The sequence below is a fragment of the Lonchura striata genome, chromosome 10, assembly GCF_050655825.1.
Source record: "Lonchura striata isolate lonStrDom1 chromosome 10, ASM5065582v1, whole genome shotgun sequence".
In the NCBI taxonomy this organism is placed as follows: Eukaryota; Metazoa; Chordata; class Aves; order Passeriformes; family Estrildidae; genus Lonchura; species Lonchura striata.
This window is the reverse complement of record NC_140712.1, coordinates 18277712-18297743: the sequence shown is the minus strand read 5'-3', so window position 1 is coordinate 18297743 and position 20032 is coordinate 18277712. Positions and strand designations below refer to the sequence as shown.

At 40.2% G+C, this 20032-nt stretch overlaps 1 protein-coding gene across 28 annotated transcripts in view; it reads left to right on the top strand.

Moving 5' to 3' along the window:
• Positions 1-20032, top strand: part of AGBL1 (AGBL carboxypeptidase 1) — a 388880-nt gene that overhangs the window by 150947 nt on the left and 217901 nt on the right. Inside the window, exon 22 of one of the 28 annotated variants that reach the window (XR_014957537.1) lies at positions 11813-12080. The exons of the other annotated variants lie outside the window; for them this stretch is intronic. The gene's annotated coding sequence lies outside the window, so the exon portion shown is untranslated. The remainder of the gene's footprint in view (positions 1-11812; positions 12081-20032) is intronic. 28 annotated transcript variants of the gene reach the window in all.

The following is a 20032-nucleotide window of genomic DNA, read 5'->3' as shown; positions in this document are numbered from 1 at the left end:
CAAATCAATCTTTGAGCAGCCCTATCTCCATTTGAAAGTTGCTAAAAACAAAGTAACAAAAGTTTCATGGGGAATTTTGCCTCCTCTTTCTGCTGGTTTGCAACCCGGTGGTCAAACCAGAAAATATTAATAATAGAATGATAAACCCCTTATCATTTCTTTGCTCTTGTGATGCCTGCCTGCACTGGTCCCTCGTTGGAGATTTTACCCCTCCAGCTTAACTTGATTTCAGCTGCTGCCTCCATTTTGTGGGATACAGAGCCCTGTCCTGGTTTGAAAAGCAAAACTAGTGAGAGGCTCTAAGTTAGAAATACAATTTATTAGGAAAAGAGAACAAAGAACCAAATACATACAATAGCACGAAGGAAGAACCACTGACAGAGTTAGAGATACAACCTGACACTTGATGGCTGGGGTGGTGTTAGCAGGTATGGTTCTGTCCCAGCAGTGCTCCTTCCTCTGGGCAGAGCATCTCACAATAGAACACTGTGATCTTATCAGTCATGTGGCCAAAAGAACAGGTCCTTCTGGAGGGACTTACCTCTGAGTCACGAGATAAGGGAAAAAAAAAGGAATTGCAGCTCGAGGTGGTAATGGAATACACCCCAATATTCTAACCTAGGACAAGCCCCCTTCTCATCTTTGGTTCTGAAAAGTCTGAATGCAAGGCTGTGCTGTGAGGAGTTCTGAGTGCAGGTACATCCATGACCCAGGAAGATTTACTGTTCTGTCATGTCACCATTCTTCCTGATTCCTTGTTACCTCGCCTGCTAATTAGGGCCCTTCCACAGCATATTCCACTGTGCTGTTCCATTCATTATTGCATCCATCATCCTCCAAGTTAATACCTTTAGTGCCAGGGTGTACAGCTGAGTTCCCAACCATATGTCTTGGTCATACAGCTAATCTAAAAAATCGAGTTTCATGCTCCTTGTGTACATGTTATGTTGGAAAAGCAGTTTCCTTGGCGTGGTGTGTCTGATGGAGGAGTTGGAGTACTAATGGAAATAAATTTTAGCCTTTTGCTCCAAACAGATTATAAACAAGGAGTAACAAATGAATTTTAAAATTATTGCAGGTATCTTGACAGTATCCTGTGAAGGAGATTTTGCTGCTGGTATGGGGCCCTCTTAGAAGAAAGCTTTTGGGAGAGCTGAAACATACAATTTTTTTTTCCTGTCCATTTTAATGCTTCTGAGTCAGATGAATTGAATAACCCAAATTTTCTCATAGGACTTGATTAGAAGAAAAAACCATCCCTTTGGATGGAACTGCAGGCCTTAGCACTGAGCAGTGTGGTCATAAGTTTGTAAGACACTCTTGGTATTAATTCAAAAAATCTTTACTGGACAGTAGTAGTGATAGTCTAATTAGAAGATACAATATTATCCATCCCCTTTAGCCTGACCAGCATGGACTGACATATTTAAATGAGTGATGAATGAAGGATTTGCTATGGAAGATTTCTTGAACCAAAGGAATATGCCAAGATGAAAGCCTTCCCTCTTTCTCATCCTACAGAAGAAGCCTGCTCTGGTTTGATCTCTTTCTGCCCAGATCAGCCAAACTATTACCCATGTATGATTGACCACTGAATTGCAGCACTATTTTTTCATAATTATCAGCACACAATTAAATATTTTCTTTATCTCCCTTACTTTTGAAGATTACTTACCAAATTTCTGTGAGGAATTTTTGCATATGTTTTATTCATAAACAGTTTATTACAGTTAATATTCAGAAATTGAGTTATTTTGATGGAGTTTGCAGGTCACATGGTGCTGCTTCTGTTCTTCAGTAAGATGTATATTGTTCTTGTAATTGGAAGTCTGGTGCAGAAACTTATAAATAATTTTAATTTGGACTGTTGCCAGTATTCAACCACCAACAAAAATTATTTCAGCAATATTCTTGCCATAAAGCATGTTTGATAAGTAGCTGTAGACAGAAAAAAATAAAGAAATGGGATATATTCTATGCTTTCTGGTGTACATTTCTGGAAAATTACATCATCTTTGCAAGTCTTACAGACTCTTTGCCATTTCTGATTTCTTTTGTGCCCCAGAGCTTATACTTTTCCTGAGTATGAGTAAGACTCAGAAGCATTCAAAAGCTTCTTTTATATAAAAAAAAATTCATCTCTAAAACGTGTGTTTTTTAGCTGACCCTCAGTGCTCTAGAGATCTCATTCTAAAGCAGATGCTGAGAATAAGAAAGAATAATTTTTCTTTCTGATAGGTCTGCTTCCAGTTCTGGTCCGAAGTGGCTCAAATTGGCAGCAGCTGTAACAGCAAGAAAAGTATAGAAAAAAATAGTTATCTAGTATTAATCTAAGGACTGATGTTTCAAATTAAGGGTGTTGTTTTTTCCCTTCTCTTGTTACCCAAGGCAAAAGTTTGCATCCTATTTGCTTTATTTTCCTGCTTCTGTTATTTCTGCCCGCCCCTTGCACTAATTGATTGGTGATTCATTTTGTAAGATATTCTAATTGTACCTTTTAGGCTTGTGGGCCTCACTTCATAGAGCTTTGTAGGGACTAATGGTATTTAGGAAGTGGGGGAAGAGCAGAGAAGAGGTTTCTGAGCAAACAAATGAGGAGATCGTGGGTGTTGGTCCTTCTTGTAGACACTTAAATCTACAAAGTTTTTATATGAAATTATGTCTTGAACTGCAGGAGTATTTCCCCTTGTTAAGTGCTTTTTATTGGTTTGTTTGTTTTAATATTTGACAGGATACTAACCAAGAAATCACATCTTAACTGTGCTCAGATCACACAACACAACAGAAGCTGTGTTGATTGTAGCTCTCTATTTGGAAAAGCAAATTACAGACCATTGTAGAGCTTTTTTGGGCCTTATATCTACATGTAAACCAGTGTTTGCCTGTAGGACCACCCCAGGAGATCTTTTCTTGATGGGGAATAAGACAATTGTATTAAGACAGGTGTGACCATAAGGTGCAAATACCATCTCTGTTTCCAAAAGTCATGGGTGTTTTTGCCATCTGCTAATTTTTGTTGAGAGTACTCAATGTTGGCATATGGGAGGGCTATTTATATGCATTTAAACTAGTCTGTAAAGTTTGCAACAAGGTAATGTTGGTCTCCATACTCTGTTTTCCCATTTCCTTATCCATTCCAGAGTCAGTTCTTGCTGTTTTGGAAAAGATCAGTTATTGAGTAGGGTCGTTTTTCTTAGCATCACATCTGAAGAAGGCTTATATCTGTTTGGTGTTTGTTTTGTTTTGGTTTGGTTTGGTTTTTTTTGGGGGGGGGGTTGTTTATTTGTGGAGAGGGTTTTTTGTTTGGCTTGGTTTTGTTTTTGTTTTTTCTGACAGGGGAATTTGTCTTGGGATTTCCAACCCTATATAGGGTTAAAACTAATTTTCTGGCATTAGTGTGACTGTATTAGAGTTTTTACTGGGAACACTCAGCCCTTCTTTCCACATTTGCCAAATGTTGGTGCTTTGTGAATGACTCTGGAAAAGCTGTGGGTCCTTAATCCAGCAGGGAGAGTTTGCTGCTGTTCAAACTAACAAATGTTTTCCTTCCATGACTGAAGGATTTGTTAACTCTTTCAAGAAGTCACTGCAGGGGTGGCTGCCTGCTCTGGCCCATCTGGTGAGGTGTCCCATGGATGCTGCCTTGAAAGGCATTTTGGAAAAAGTCCTTCCCAGCACCTGCTGCAGGGGGTTTCAGCTGCTGCTCAGACCATCTGCTTTGCTGCTCATGGGCTGCAAGATCTGAGTGCTGGGGGTGGAAAACGTTCCATTGTGCCTGAATTCACACTGTTACTCAAAACAGGGGAGAAAGTCACTGGAGAAGAGCAACACAGAACTTTCTTTAGTCTCCCAAAGCACCCAGGAAGCACCAAAACCCAATGCAAGAATTATCAGAGGCACTGGGAAACAACATTTTATTCCTTCTCATTATTGCTCAGCTCCCAAGGAAAAATATATTGGAATTTTCTTTTTGTATGTATGACACAAGATGGTCACTGGTGATAACTGGATCATGAATGAGGATACTAAATTAATTTTTCACATCTTATTTTGATAATTATTTCTCCTGAGATGTTGAGCCAGCTGTATCCCTGACTTGCTATGACCTTGAGAAGATGTCCCATGCCATATGGTTAAATTACAGCACAATAAAATATGACAACAGAGGTGAGATCATAATAGATTTGACTCTGCAAAGCTGGGAAGTGTCCAGCCTTGTTGAGATTCAGTGGACATGGCTGGCATGTAGAATAGAAAAGCAGAGCTGACATGTACCTCTTTTTTGGCCCACCCTTTTCCACTCTCATACACTTGTATTTGCTCTGCTATTTACCCCTTCTGCTTGGGACTTACCCTTGGAGATCTTATTCCAACAAATCCTGGAAATCTCCTGCATTCCTTTCACTGCTTAAGATGTTAGCAGTATTCCTGATGTGTTCTAGCTGGTAGTTGGCTTTTAGTTAAACCTAGGGACAGACATAGCAAGCTCCATGGGGCTGGGGGAGTGGAAAACAGGCATGATCTTGAATAATGCTTGTCTTGAATGTTGATCTTCCTTTAGATTTCTTCTTTTTTTTTTTTTTTTTTTTTTCCAGTGTGTTGTAAACAACTGATGTTTCTAGTTTGTTTATGGAATTTTTTTCCCCCTCAGCTGCTTTTGCACTTCCCCAGATATTTGATTGCAAGCCAGTCTTCCCAGATTCCAAACTGGACTCCAGAAAGGAGTTGATAGGTACTGACAGGGGCTATCAAACTGTTTCTTTACAAAGTGGATGAGCAACAAGACTTCATAGAATCAGAAGTGCAAGTGTCCTGTCATATCCATCTCCCAGAATTTGAGAGAACAGGACTTGATGGAAGAATCCCAGGTTTTGACATTACCAATCTGGGCAGCCCAGGCACTTGAAGCAAAAAAAAAAACAAACTATTTGCTATTGGGATTGCATGGAGAAGAAATTGCATTTTGTGAGGGAACAAGACATGAATCAATGGCTCACCTCCATATTTTCACCCTGCTGACAAGTGACTGCTATTGTGTCCCCATTTGAAAATGAACAAAACCAGTGTACTCATGTGGAGACATAAAAACAACAAGTGCTGTCACCTTGTGATTGAGGGAGTAGGTTTGGCCATGTGCTGTAAGGAGGAACAAGCTCTCCTAGTATTAAAATCAGTGCTGTCATGCTCAGAAGTCAAACAGTCTTTTGTACTGCCAGAAGGCTGAAAAATGCCTAGCAATTTATGGTCAGGCTAATCTCTGAATTGTATTTATTCAGTTCATGGGCATAGCTGAGGACCTGGTTTGACTTCAGATGTTAGAGCCTTAACTACATTCCCAGTAAAAATTATTATAGCAAACAGAAAAAAATTATAAAAATATAGCAAACTCAGTGTTTAAAGATTATTTTTCATTTTTTATTTAAAATATTATTCTGACAAATCAGACAACTGCAGTTGCACACACATGTGGTTTTTCTGGATGAAATGTTACTGTTTTATTTGAAGTCCACTAAGAAATCTGGAATGGCATGACCTTGAATGCCCAAGGGATCTCAGTCTTCTAAAGAAAAAAACCTCTTGGGAAGGATAAGCAATAGAAAAGCAACATTCCTAAGGAAAACTAACTGCAGCATTTCAATGGTGGCCCTTTAAAAGCCCAAATATCATTGCACATCATCCTTTCAAGTTTTCTGGGGAATTACAGCAGCTAGCTTTTTGATTTCTGATGTCTCTCTTGCTTGTTAATCTGGCCCCGTGTGGATTTATTGTACAAATCTATTTGGCAGCTGAAAATTGCCCTTTGATGAAGCTACTAGTCTAATCATGAACTCCTCAGGCACGGAAAATAAGAATGGGTAGGTGGAAATGCACAGGCTAAAAAAGCCATGTTTGCCTTTGACTATGCATGGAATTTTAGAGGCATCTAAAGTTCAAAGTTTTTGATTACAGGATTTTCTGTAAAGAAGAATTTCTTTCCTCTTAGGATCATAACATTTGTCATGCTGGATCAGATCACTGGTCCATATAATCAGGTATCCTGCCTCCTGCAGACACTTTCCTCACGGCTCTGAAAACAAAACCTGCCTGTAAGGCAACTGATTCAATTGCACCAAGACACAGAAAGGAAATAATCCTAGCCTGACCTGCCTCTCCTCTGCTTCATAAACTACAAGAGCCCTGATTATCATTTTCAAAACTTGGAATAATGAGCTACATTCTCTCTGAATTATTATGTGACTTTTTCATTCCCTTTTGTAATCTTTTATCAGACAGGGCTTCCTGCAGCAGTGCATTCTACCAGTTGATGCCCATAATATATATATGCCATCTGTTATTAAGCATAAACTATATTTTGAAATCTAATCTTCCTTTTGCTTGTTTCTGTATGCTTGTAAAATGTGCTTCCCACAGCTTCAGTAGTTCCCAGTTTTCTTGTTTGTCAGCTCTGTATCTCCACTCACTGCCATCCTCATGCCTCTGTTATCTATGGTGTTATCCAAGTCCTCTGGTCTGGTCTCCCCTAAAATCACACTGGATGATCTGTTCATTCTCTTCAGTCTCCAAATCTGCAGATACATTCTGGTTCCACCCAGCTCTTGTAGGATTGGTTAATTTCCTTGTTTTGTTTCCAATTCAGATTTATTTATTTTTCAGGTGTGCTGAACTCTTTTACTAATTGTTACCTTTTCTCTTATTTTTCTTCTACCATAGAAATGGTTTCCAGTTTCCCAGTAGAGCAGATCTGATTATTATTTTTCTGGATTGACAGTATTAAACTCCTTCCTTACTGACCAAGTGCTGACATATTTTTTTCACTTAAATCAGAACACGTGCTCTTGCCTGGTACTTTAAACATCACAAATAATGCAAACTGTGCTGGGTGGTGGACTTGTCCTCGAGTAAGAGTCAGGTCTGCCAGCTTGAGAAGGTGGGAATTGCAGGAGTCCACATCTGCAAATTCGGCTCCTCCTGCAGCTCCTTGGGTATGATAACAGTGTCCTGTGCAGCACAACTCCACAGCCTCTCTGCCTTTCTGTAGTTCTGTCTCAAGTCTGCACTGAAGACTTGACAAATATTCCAGAGTCATAGCAGGAGAAGAGGGAGCCTTGTGCTCCTGCCCTCCTCTCCAGGTACAGCCTGTCCTGTAGCAGGGGGAGCTGCAGTTGCTGGGAAAGGTATTAAGCACTGAAAACAGAATTTTAATAACAAATTCATGAAGCTTTGATGCTTAGATGAGGCTGTTGATTCTTCTGGTTCGACCTCTTGAACATCATAAGCCTTTGGGCTTCACCCAGGTGGCTTTGTACAAAGCCTGTTAACTTGTGTTTGTGTAAACAGGAAAATACCCAGGCTGGATTTGAGAATAGCACAGGATTGAAAATCTATCTGGTCCCTTGGCATTTTCTAGGTGTAAGTAACTGTTAAATATGATTGCCTTATTCTCATTTGAAAAAATATGCCTGATATTTTAGCTGCATTTGTGCTGTTTTTCTCTGCTAGTTTAGAGAGACCTTTAGTAGCTTAGAGTTTGTTCTCTTGAAGGTACTTACACAATGCAACCTAAGTGACCTTTCAGTCTTTTTTGATAATTAATTAAACATGCTTAATTCTTTAATAGTTTGTCTATATCAGAGCATGCAGGAAAGTGCCTCTGAATTCGCTAAAGGTGCAAGTGGAAATTCTTGTGCTAAACCACATTAAGCTCCATGTCAACACTCTGAAGCAGAATTAAGGTGGCCTTAATTAAATTTGGCTTAACTCATTTCTAAAGTAAATTAAGCCAAACTAAATTGTAAACACTTTAGTTTTGAATACCAGAGCAGAAATGTGTTCTTCTACGTGTGATAAACTCATAAAGTGGGGGTATGCTTGTGCCAGATAAACTCTGAGACAGAAGATGGTAAGCCTAGCAGGAGAGTTTGGGATGGAATTTGAAGTTTTATGGCTTATCTCTAGGTAAGACCCTGCATTGCATACTGCATATGAATGATGAAATAAAACCCCAAAAACCTGCTGTGATCTGCCTTGGATGTGTTATATTCTAATTTTTGTCTAAGGAATACATGTGCTGCCAGATGGTGGGAGATCTACAAGTGAAGATATGTGGTCTAGAAAGAGACATTTTGGCACAGCATGCAATATGCAGAGATGCAGGTATTGGGGACAATTCAGAAATCATGTGCATACTTGTCATAAGAAGGGAAGGCTCAGACCTGATGAGGCTGAAGATAGTAGAAATAATAATAATAATAATAATAATAATAATAATAATAAAAATAAAAATGTTGGTTACTGACAACTAAGAGAAGAAAGAAAATTTAGAGATGCTCAATTCTGATGATGTGTGATACTCTACAGAGAATTAGAAGGATATCTCTGAATGTCTTTTGCTGTAAAACAACCAACCACTGGGATATTTTCAACCAAGCAATTGTCACAAATGATCCTCACTTAGCAAGAGTGGACAGAGGAGTAAACACAAGCACAATGTGACACTGAATTGTCTGTCTAGACCAGGAGTGTGAGGTGCAAAGGCACACTTGGGTGACGAATTTTGGGAGCAGATGTCAGAGAAATATGTGGAGTTCTATATGATAGGATTCTTCAGGGCTTTTGGTGAAAAGGAAAGAAAAAAATCTTGGCGATTTTACCAGAGAGTTTTTAGAAGTATTTTAATCAAGGAAGGAATGAAAAATGATTATTGGTTGTATAAACTGATCTGAAGCAGAGAACCTTTTTTTGAGGAGTGAGCCATGTTCTGGTGCTCGGGGAGATCACATGGATAAGGGTCCTTTGCACTCTGGAGGAAGAGAACTAACCTTTTATGAAGTGGTAGGGGGGCAAGCCCTATGAAAACAAATGCAGCTCAAATTCAAACACCTTGTCATAAATAAACTGAACCAGTGCAGGAAAAACTGCAGATGCAATAATTTCTCAAATGTCTCCATGCTACAGCTAAAGAATAGCGAGCAAGACTAATTGAAAGATCATCTTTGTTGATAAGCTGTAATTTAACTGACTGAACTGGAACCTTTAAATTCTTGAATTTAAACACCTCCAGCTACTGCTCTGTCTCCTGCTTGGGGAGGACAGAAAAGGCAGTAGCACGTCTGGCTGGGATGAGGGGAGTGGCAGTGTGCTACATCTTCATTTGCTGATAATCCAGGTGTACATGCTGCAGGTAGGATGGCAAAGGCTAGGAAATGATCCTCCTTGGCACACTGAATTAAACCAGAAAATGGGATAAGCTACATCAGAAGCACTTGTATTCCTTACAGAAAAAGTAAATGTGGAGCCATGGGTTTCAGTTTGGGTGAGATCTACTTGAGATTTCGTGTGGCAGCAGTAAATACTATTAAAGATTCCAAATATTACAGGTGACTAATTTGTAACACAAAAGATGTAGTATCCACTGCAGTTCTATTTTGGACTACTTTGTAACAGGAAATGATGAATTAATCTTTGTTGTGGGAGTTTGTGGTTACCTAGACACCAGTGATCATGACCCAATTACATTTAATGTGGGCAGGGGACAGTGTTCCTATTAACACGTTTTCTTGTATATTTTTTTCCTTAATGAGGGTGATTTTTCAGAGCTGAAGATATATTAGAGTTAAAGCAGACCATAAGAGGAAAAAAAAATTTGAAGTATTATGAATAGAAATTTAGTCCTTTTCTAAAAAACTTATTTTGTTACATATCAAAAAAGGCACAGTTCTCTATATCAAGAATTAAGGATATGTTTGGTTAAAAATGATGCTGTTTGAGTAGCAAAAAGAAAGTAATAATTAGTGTAGAGGACAGTGACTTATAATACCGGTGAAAAATCTACATGATTGATTATAGTGAGACAGATTTCTGTTATTTGAGTGTCAGTTTCTTGCTTGTTAGCACTAATTTACTAGTATTTCTGAATGTAATGAGTAAACAACAGTAGAGGTCATTTCCCTAAATGTGGCTCATGAAAATAATCTTTTGAAAAATGATAGCATAGATTTATTGCCCCTGAACAAAGAAAATAAGGAAAATAGACATGAGCTATGGTAATGTTAGAAATGGATATAAGAAGATAAAAATTCATGGCAATCAGTATTTGACACCATCACCAGAAAATAAGTCCTGGAACACTACTATAGAAATTATTGCATGGATGAGATTTTTAAACAGATGCCTTTATTAAAGTAGTACCTTTAATTTGTTAGAAGCATTTCTTTCTCCACCCATTGCCATGTTAAATCTTTTCAAAGATTATGGTTCTTGTCTAGATGTTTTCAGTAATGATGATACTAAATGCTGATTATTTTTGCCCTCATTTCTTCCTCTGGGATTTATTATGTCACTGGACTGAGAGCAAAGGGAACAAACTTTCTTTTTACAACCTTTTCTATCTGCCATGGATCTATAAGACAGAGTTATTCAGTTTGTTACTTCTGACCCAGAAATGGGAAACTTTCTAGTCTGTTGACTGTATACTTAGTCCTAGTACAACATTTTTGTTTTAGGGATTGGATTTAAAGAGACCAAATTCTTACTAGGCTGGTGCTAGGACTTGCACCTCTGAAGATGTTTTGCCTTATTTTCCACTGTCGTCATCATCACCACAGTCAACACTTCCTCAGCACCTTTTGCCACGGAAGATAAAAATATGGATATGGAGTTGGGAAAAGCAGGTGTTGTCTTTGAAATCTTCTGATATTTCAAGCCAGTGTTCCCATTTTGCACTAGGGTGAAAACACAGCCTTTTAAAATAACTTGCAGAAATTGAAAACAGCTGATCAGAGAGCAGGTCACTACCCTCTTTTGGCTGAAGAAAACTCAGATTCCAGTCTGCCTGCTTCAAAGCAAGGATTTAGATTGCTAGAAGGTCTTTTGTTGAACTCGTCCCTGCTTCTCATGTAAGAGTTGTAATATTTTGTGTAAATAATGAGATCTACCTTGAGCCAGAAAGAGACTTAATTGCACAACCCAGGAGCAACTCTACTCACCTAAAATAGAGCAGCCCCCATCCCTCACAGGGAAGGAGGGAGCTCAGCTTGCAAGGATATTTTCCTTGTGGGGTCTGATCAAAAATATCCCCCAAGAGATGAGCAGCTCTTCCTGAGAAAGGTCACCTGTGTCCTGTCATAATCTCACAAAGAAGTTTTGTCTTAGACAAAGCATCTTAAAACATTTCTCACCAAATCTCTTTCTGTTTCCCACCTCCTCTTAGCTTTATGAATAAAGCAGAAAGTTTCCTTTGGGGGTTCTGGAAGTAATGACTGAATTCCACAAAGAAATTGAATCAGAGAGTCATACAAAGCAACAATGGAAAAGATGTTTTATAATGAGTTTGAGGAAGATGCTGTTAATGATTTTAGGTGAGAAATACAGCTGTGTACTACCAGAGCTAAAAATGGCCTAGAAATTTTGTCCAGTTTACAGTAGCTTAGTCCTGCTGGAAATCACTTATTTGATAAAATATAATTTAGAACAGATATATAGATTTTCTTTTGCCACAGGATCCATGAGGCAGTTTGCATTTGCTCATAGGTACTTTTTTTTAAGTAGTCATTTGTTTAAAAGATGCTTCTCAGCAGATTGTGCAGAGACTTGTTCTGCTTTGGAGGGAAAGCTGGTAGCTGATAAAATTATTTTATCTTGAAAGATAATTGAAAGTCAAGTGACATTATTTGGTTTGAATTGCTTTCTCTACATGAAAACAATGGAGTATGAATCTAGCATTTCTGATGGTGTTTACTTTAGTCCTCTCTTTTTGTTTTACATTATATTTCCAGTTCTATTTTTACTGCCTTTCTCATGTTTTTCTTTCTAGCCTTGAGGAGGAACAGGCTGGGATCTGTTGTGTGAGTTAGGGAGAAGGGCTGCATAACCATGTCATGATCCAGAGCACGTGTGCCTGCTGGCTGGCAGTGATGGGAGGAAGGGAGACAGCCCTGGAACACAACACAAACAAACAAGCCCGAGTTACTTGGTGACTTCTTCACAACCTTCAGCTCTCCTTCCACCAGGTGAACTGGCACCTGAAGTCAATCCTGTGGCCTGTGCTACCAGAGAGGACCATTCCACCAAAGTTGAAAGACGTGAGTGTGCAGCAGGCAGCTGGACACCAATTTTGTAATGACCTTTTTAGAGCAGCCCTTCTGTCTCTTCCAGTGAGGGAGAATGAAATAAATGGGATCTGAAAGTGGAGCTCAGGCTGGCTTGGAAAGAGCCACAGAAAGGTCGCTTTTCTGATCAAGCCAGTGTGTTCAGTGATTAGAAGCACTTCCAGGGGTCAGAGCATTGAGGATTTTTCTGGGTCAGGAACAATCCTGCTAATCTCCACATAGACAGAAATTACTTGAATTTCTTATCTGATTGATCAACTTTATGTAAAGGTGTTGCACAGGCTGGGTACCTGCAGCAAACCACCAAAACTGCTTCTGTGGTTTCACACATTTAGTTCTCACCAAATCCATTGATTTTTGTACCCTGAAGGATGATTTGTACTGGGGCCTGGTATTAAATGTCAGCTTTGAAAATAGGCCTTGTCAGGACTAATGCAAAACTCACTCTTGTGGTTAATTTAACGAGATACATGAGCAGACATTGTACATTTATTAAACAACCATAATTATATTTATATTAATGCCAGTCTCCGCCCAGGAGAGATTCAGGTCTGGCATAATAGGATTTGTTTCTAATGCAGAATTTAGATTTCTGAATACAGAGAGTGGCAGACTCAGGGTTTGAGAATGAGGCCATGTTGTGGGCTGATCTTGTCTAGCTCTGGGATGTTTGGATGCTGGTTCTGCAGGTGAGGCTGTGGGCTGTGACAGAAGTACATTGTTAGAGCTCATGTCAGATTCTGTGAATACTGACAGATTTTTAGTTATTCTGGATGCCGCAAAGTTGGTTGAAATACATTGGTAGAGGCACTGACTGCTTTCAGGTGCACTGTATTTGCATGTTCATTCTCTTTAAAAGGTCAGCAAAGCATTCTGACAGTTCTAAAGGTGGCTTGCTGTGCCTGAAGTGTGTTTAGTTTCATGCTGTCTCCTCTGTAGGATATGGCATCAAGTAATTTTGGTATGATATTGATCACGTAGCACATTTTTCTGTGGGTAAGGTCATTGCTTAGGCTTTGGAAACAGGTGAGTGGGATTCTGTCTGAATTTTCCTATATGTACAGTTATGTTATTTCTGGAAAATGGCCTGTGGTTATTGCCCTGTTCTGTTCTGCATTGATATTCTGGGAATAAAGCAGATTTCTGGGACAGTGGCAGCTCTGCTCAGTTGGTTGCAGGAGGCAAGAACAAACCTCAACTGCATTCAGCAGTGTCTTCCTGCTTTTTATGCTGACAGTGCCCACCTCCCCTCCTCTGCATACTGATGTCCTGCATCTTTACTCTGCTTGTCTGTCACTGCAAACAGGGGAGAACAAACTTGACAGTGGTGGATTGAAGGGCTGTAAATGGTTATTGATTCCCAGACCTCTTGCATTCTTAGAGGTGGGGGTCAGGAAAGGTGTGTGCTTGGGGACAGAGCAGGCAGGTTTGTAGGGATTGCAGCATGGCTGAGTGACAGGATGTACATGATTATGATTTTCCTGTGGATTTGCTTATTCTGGCAGCATGCAAATGAGAGATTATGCTTGGAAAAAGGTGTGCACAGAGTTTTGTGTACATGTGTGAGTGTACATTTATCTCTGCTTAGAGGCAGAACATAAAGTTTCTGGTATTATAATAATTCCTATCAGCATTGCCTGAGTCTAACACACAGATTGAACTTGATCTTGGAGGTTCTCCCCAGCCTAAATGATTTTATGATTGTACAGCATATCTATGTGGAATGCACATAGATATTCCCTGTGGGTCTGTAGCAGGAAAGGTGCAACTGAAATGATGATGAACTCTGTGTCATTCTGCTGCCAGGTGACAATGTCACAGTTGCTAGTGAGGTAGGGTAGGAAGAAGGCAGAGGTGCATAACCTCAGCCTTCCTGTTAAATCCTGCCTGCCATAGCACATATGGGAGTCTGTAGTAGCCTGTGAAAGGGAAAGGAAGCTCAATTCTAAAGGAAGACTGAAAAGAAGATGCACACAGCAGTGACTGAGTTCAGATTTCATTAGCTTTTGATATCTGTTCACAGGAAAAAAAAAAAATCACATTTCCTTGGTGACCTTTTAATAAATGCAAAGCTGGAGGGAATTCTGTCTCTCAGTTCCCTTCCATTTGTAACTAATTGGAGTGGAGGTGTGCAGAGCACAGTACTGCAGCACAGCTCTGAAGGACAGAATGCTCACAACACTGCCATTTGTGCATTTCTTGCTTGCCTGCGGGAGCCCATAGGACAGCAAGAGAGATGAATGCCTTGTGAGGTTGTGTCCCATCCCTTCCTCCACCCAGGATGGGAGCAGAAGGGTGGGGCAGCCTCCTCACACTGAGCACTCCTGTCCAATGACACCTTTATTGATGTGAGGAGTGGTGGAAAACAAACCAGCACAGGCAGTGCCTGGCACAGCTGCTGCTTTGAGCTGTTACCTGCTGCTTGTAGGGCAAGGGAGAACAGCTTATCCCTTGTAATATTGCCTCCTTACTGCTCATATTCTGTTCATTAAAAGGTGGAAAGGAACTTTCCTATCTTCTTAACTCTCCTTACCTTTCTTTAGGGTCTTCTACAGCTTTTTAGGCATGTCTTTCTCACCACAAACATTTTGGGATTTAAAATTAGGTGGATGGATTTAGTGGCAGAGGAGTACAGGGCAAAGCAAGACCATTTCAGCTGGAGATGGAGATGTGGAGCCAGAGCCTATTGAAGTACCCTCAGCCTGCTGATAGAGAGATGCTTAGCATCCACAGATGTGTAAATGGTGATTGGTTCATGTTCTTGATCCTAATTACAAGGCTAGACCTTGTTATCAGGGAATTGAGATTACAGTTTTGTGAATGTTGACTCAGTGGAGTTGACTGGTGGAGCTTGAATGGGACCTTTTGTGAATCCATTGCTAGAAAGGAGAAATCTTATCATGATTTCTCATATATTTTTTGGAAAAATCTTTTGTTACATTCTCTGGGAAAGAAAAAGCTTGGGTAGATTTATGAATTCACGTGGAAAGGTTCTTAAAGCCTGAAGAGGAATCAAATTATTGTGGTACAGATTTGGCTTATTATCTTCTCATATAACCCAAGAAGGAGAAGCATGTGGCTCATCTTGATGTGTTTGGAATACTTAAGTACAGTCCAGATGGCATTTAAGGTCAGGCTGGCTTTGCTGGAGATCCTGACTGGTTGAAATAAGGGAATGTAAAAATCTGAAGAGAGGCTTATTTCATGAAGACTGAATAACAGATATTTCAAGCCCCAAGGTGCTTCATTAAATATCCTCTCTTTTCAGTCAGTTCCACTGATTTCATTTGAGAGTGTACAGCTATGATAAACTGAATTAAATGTGAGCTCTCATAACTCCTCACCCAGAATCTAAACCTTAAAGAGATTCCAAAAAGGAAGAAGCAGTAATTGAAGGCCTTCTCCTTTAAGACAGCCAGAATGCTCCCAAGACAACCAGAAATGTTTTACCCATATTTCTGTGTCAATACTACTGAGGCTTGGCATAATCCCAAAATACATCTCATTCAGGTATGTTCTTGAATTTAAAAGGAAAAGGGAAAAAATTGAAAAAATAAAACCTTAAGAATTTTTTCCTCTGTTGCCCATAGCACGTTTTTTTGTGCAGCAGCACAAAATTATTTGTTGTATATACAGAACTCAGTCTCTCTATATAGGGATTGTAGAGAATTTACTTTGCACTTGAAGGAAAAATCAGTAGTAGATAGAGTACATGGAGAGAATAATTCCAGGTGTAACCCATGTAATGAGGTGACGATTTTTCTGTGAGTGGGTGATTATACCCTATGAATGGCTGAGCCCACAGCAAACCTGGTACAAGAACACTTAGGGACTGAATAAAGACTTTGTCTTCACTGATTGCACGTTATCCTAAGTGGGTTTTGGATGCACAGCAAGGTTAGTGGCACCAGACACAGCACAAGTTTATGATTATGCATGATATAAGCTGCATCATCCATTGCTTGCTGATAAATGTACTGTCTCCACACCCAGACAAAGAAATGAAAAAGAACAGGTTATATTTTTCCTAAATCATTTGCCAATCATTTTTGATTTTGATTCCATACTCATTAGGAGTCTGGAAGAGTCTGAGTAATTGTACTGCTCAGCATGGCTTTGTGGGAAAGGACTTAATTTTTATGTTTCCTTTTAGTGAATTTTATTATATTGTTTCTTAGCTCATTGATGAATAAATCCTAGTTAGACTGAAGCAAATGCCTGGGAAATAGAAAAACAAGTCTGTGTTACTCCTTTGTGTGTATTGGGGGTGACAGGTATTGCTGAGTGTAATTAATTCACTTGTAAAGGACCGACATCTGCATTATCATGTTTTCCCATTTTAACACTAATTAACAGAAATTATTAGCATGGTGTTAATAAATGAGTGAAGACTGTGTGCAGGATTTACAAGAGAAATAGATATGAATCTCTGTGTGCTTCTATTTAGCTCCTGCCTGTATTTTCCTGACTCACAAGACGTGAGTGTTTGTACTGGTGGAGCATTTGTGTGCAGGAAATATTTGTGAGTGCAAACTCGTCTTTGCTGAAGACTGTGAGTGAATGTGGGCACATATATGAGTGAACTAGTTCAAAACACTTCCTGTCACACCTCCAAGCATTCAAATGTGCACTGGTGTGTCTGTACATGGTGAACAAATTATTTTAATTGTGCAGTTATGAATGGGTGTGTTTGTTATGGTACCTGTGTCTCAGAAATGTGTCCTTGAACATTGGGGATTGGCAGCCAGACAGAGCTTTCCATATGTGCCCTTTTCTCTCATTCATCCTCACAGATGTGTCCTCTATTAGTAACAGTTAATAAAGCTTTTTGGTTTTCCATTGTTTTGGGGTTTGATGATGGATTTTTTTCCCAGTGAAATTGTGCATAAAGAGCTTGGCAGAAAGTGGTATTTTCTTGAAAACCATGTCTAGCGCTTTTTCCCCCACTGTCAGCCAATTACTTCCTTTAGTGTCTGAACATAAGACTTGCCAATAAAAGTCCCAAAATAGCTTCTCTCACTATTACTAATGTTTGCCAACAATAGCTAGGGAAGAGGAAAGGAAATCTATTTTTGTAGCTGGGTTCTAACATGAGGTAACCCTGCAGGCTTTAATGAAAATTAATTCAGCACCTAAAGTTCAAGTCTTACTTGTACTGGAAATTTATTTTTTTTTTACCAGATTCAAATATGACAGTAGAGAGGTGACAGATGTTGGCTCCTTATAGACAAGAACGTGCCAGACAAGTGAGTGCAGTGTAATGCAGTGAAGTTTGGCTGTGGTTTGGGATGTTGCAACCTCTGAATGGAGGAAAATGGAACAAAACTGAGTAGGTGCCAGTCTAGGCTCCATCCAAACCAGAGCTGATCTTGTCTGAGCTTTCTGCAGCATCAGGACTGAATGTGAAGGACTGTAGAGCTGAAGTGGAAGGGACAGTCAGGTTCAGCTCAGCTAGGGATGGACAGACATGTTGAAGGAACAATTGTTCTTGTCCAAGCTACAGCTTCTGCACTATTGCTCCTCTGGAATGGAGAGAATTTGGAGCCTGTACTGAAAATAGTTAAGTGCAGTGCTATCAGTGGGAGAAATTGATTTAATTCCAGATGTGTCTCCTTGCCAGCCAAGCCTGCAGCAGGGCAGGCCTGTGAAGGATGGGCAGGTTTGACCCAGAGCCCAGGTCACTAAGCAGGTCCGTGGTGATGAAGCAGAACCAGGTCAAGCCAGGAGCACAAACAAGTGAAACAGAATCAGGTCCAACGGTGGTGACTGGTGTCAGCCTGGGAATCACTGGTGGATCTGCAGTGACAAGGAGGGTCCCAAGTGAAGCCAGGAACTCAGTCTGTGGACAGGAGTCTGGACTGATGCAGCCTGTGGGCAAGCTTGATGGGCTGATGTGTCTGCTGCTTCTGCTTGGGAGGCAAAACAAATTCAGGCTCCTAGCCACTGTAGTAACATCTATTCTGATAGCAGCAGGCACCTTCCAATGTTGCATCCATCCTTGAGCATCACCACTCTCTCCTCAGCTCATGTAGCTTTTTGGTCCCCTGATGGCCTCTGAAAAATTGTGATAATTTATTGTCTTCTTGAGCCATGACAGATCCCACCCCTGTCCATCCCTGCTGTGTAGGACAGCACCAGCTCTTTATCTGTCCTCGTGTCCTGCCATCCAGCAGCACTTGTGCACTCTGGAGATGCTTTGTCAGAGTGGCAGGTGCTCAGGGGATGGGCAGTTCATCTGCTTGAGTGGAAAGGGGAGAAGCAAGGTGTGACTGAGGACCTGATCTCAGTAGTATCTGTCATTTTGTCCAAGTTTCATGTATTGCTGGCTTTTTATTACAAAATATAAATGATACAAGTTCCTTTTAAACCAGACTCTTTACTGTGGTTTTGCGGTAGGGGTTTTTTTGAAACCTAATCTTTATTTCTTGTTAGCCTCTGATTTTTTTTTAATAAAGTATGGCAGAATTCCAGATTAATACCTTCAAAGAGCTTTGTTCCTATCCATGAGGGGTGAAATGTGAGAGGTAAAGAGAATTGTGGGCTCTCTCCCTAGCTCTGCCAATGCCCTAGATGAGGTGCCTTTGACTAGGTTACTCCTCCTCTGATTCAGCATCCCTGCTTGAAGCTCACAGTGCTGCTCTCCTCCGTCCCAGAGGGTATCCTGAGATTAATTGAGGGATGTATCTAAATGGCTTTAGCATGCAGGCTGGAAGTCACCAGGGACAAAGCTGTTACTAGGGCAGGAATAAAGGTCAGGCCCTTGCTGACATCGTTGTCTCAATTAATTAATACACTAATCTCTATAACTCCTCTTCAGCAAATATAATTTGGCCTTGACCCTTATTTTGTTCATTTTTCTGTGACTTAGCTTTGAGAGAACTAATGGAGAGACCTTGATGGAAAAATCCTGCTTTTCACCATATACCTGCCCCTTGACAAGCCCTATAACTTGTTCCCTCCTTGCTGCCTTTTGCTCCTGTTTGTCTGAAGGCTTTTCAGGAAAGTCCCCTGGCCAGTTAAATGGCTCTTCACTGCATAGCAAAAGCTGAGCACTCAGTTCAGGTTTTGAGGAGTGATAGCTCATTGCTTCAATTACTAGGAAAACAGTGTGTGGAATTGATTGAAGGGGGAGAGTTAATATTCAATTCTATTTTCCTGTGGATATTTCCTATGGGAAAGTGCAAGACCAATTCTGGAAAACATTAGAAGGAAATATTTGTTCCCCAGCTGAAGGGCTGAGTCGCCATCCGTGAGTGCAGGAAGGAGGTGTCAGTAGTTTGGATTCTGTGACTGCATAGCCCTGAGGCTCAGAATTTTGGGACAGCTGTTTTTAAACAGAGAGTCTGTCCAGGATCTATTAGGGATTGCTACCAGCATCAGAAGATGCAGCAGGGCTTGGAGAGGAGCAGAAGGCAGAGTGAGTGAATGTATGTGGTGAAGTGCAGTGAACTGAACCATCCTTGCATGGGCAAGAAGGAATATTCCCTCCAGTGCTACCCACTGGGAAATCAAAGGAATGAAGAAAATCTCTCCTTGTCTTCTGTTCAGCTCTTAGTTCTAGTTTGTTTTACTCTCCACTTCTTCATGATTACATCCATGTCTCAGTCAGGTATTGTTTTCTGCTTGAGTTGGAAACATTCCCTAAAGCTGTTCTGAGTGCACAATGGTCTTGTTCTCTTTCTTAGGCCAGTTTTAGATTGAAATTTGGCAAATTACACAAGTGTGAAATGTTTACTCTCCTGTCTTACATCATCATTTATCCTGTATCATTTATTTTTCCTTTAACAGATTCTTAGCACTGTCAGTCTAATATGCATCCGAGGTTGAAATGCATTACCATAATGCAGTGCACTGTGGGTAATCCCATGCAAATTGTTCTGTGGGAAGTCGTGCTAAATTATGTTCTTGGGAAAAAAGGGGCAGAA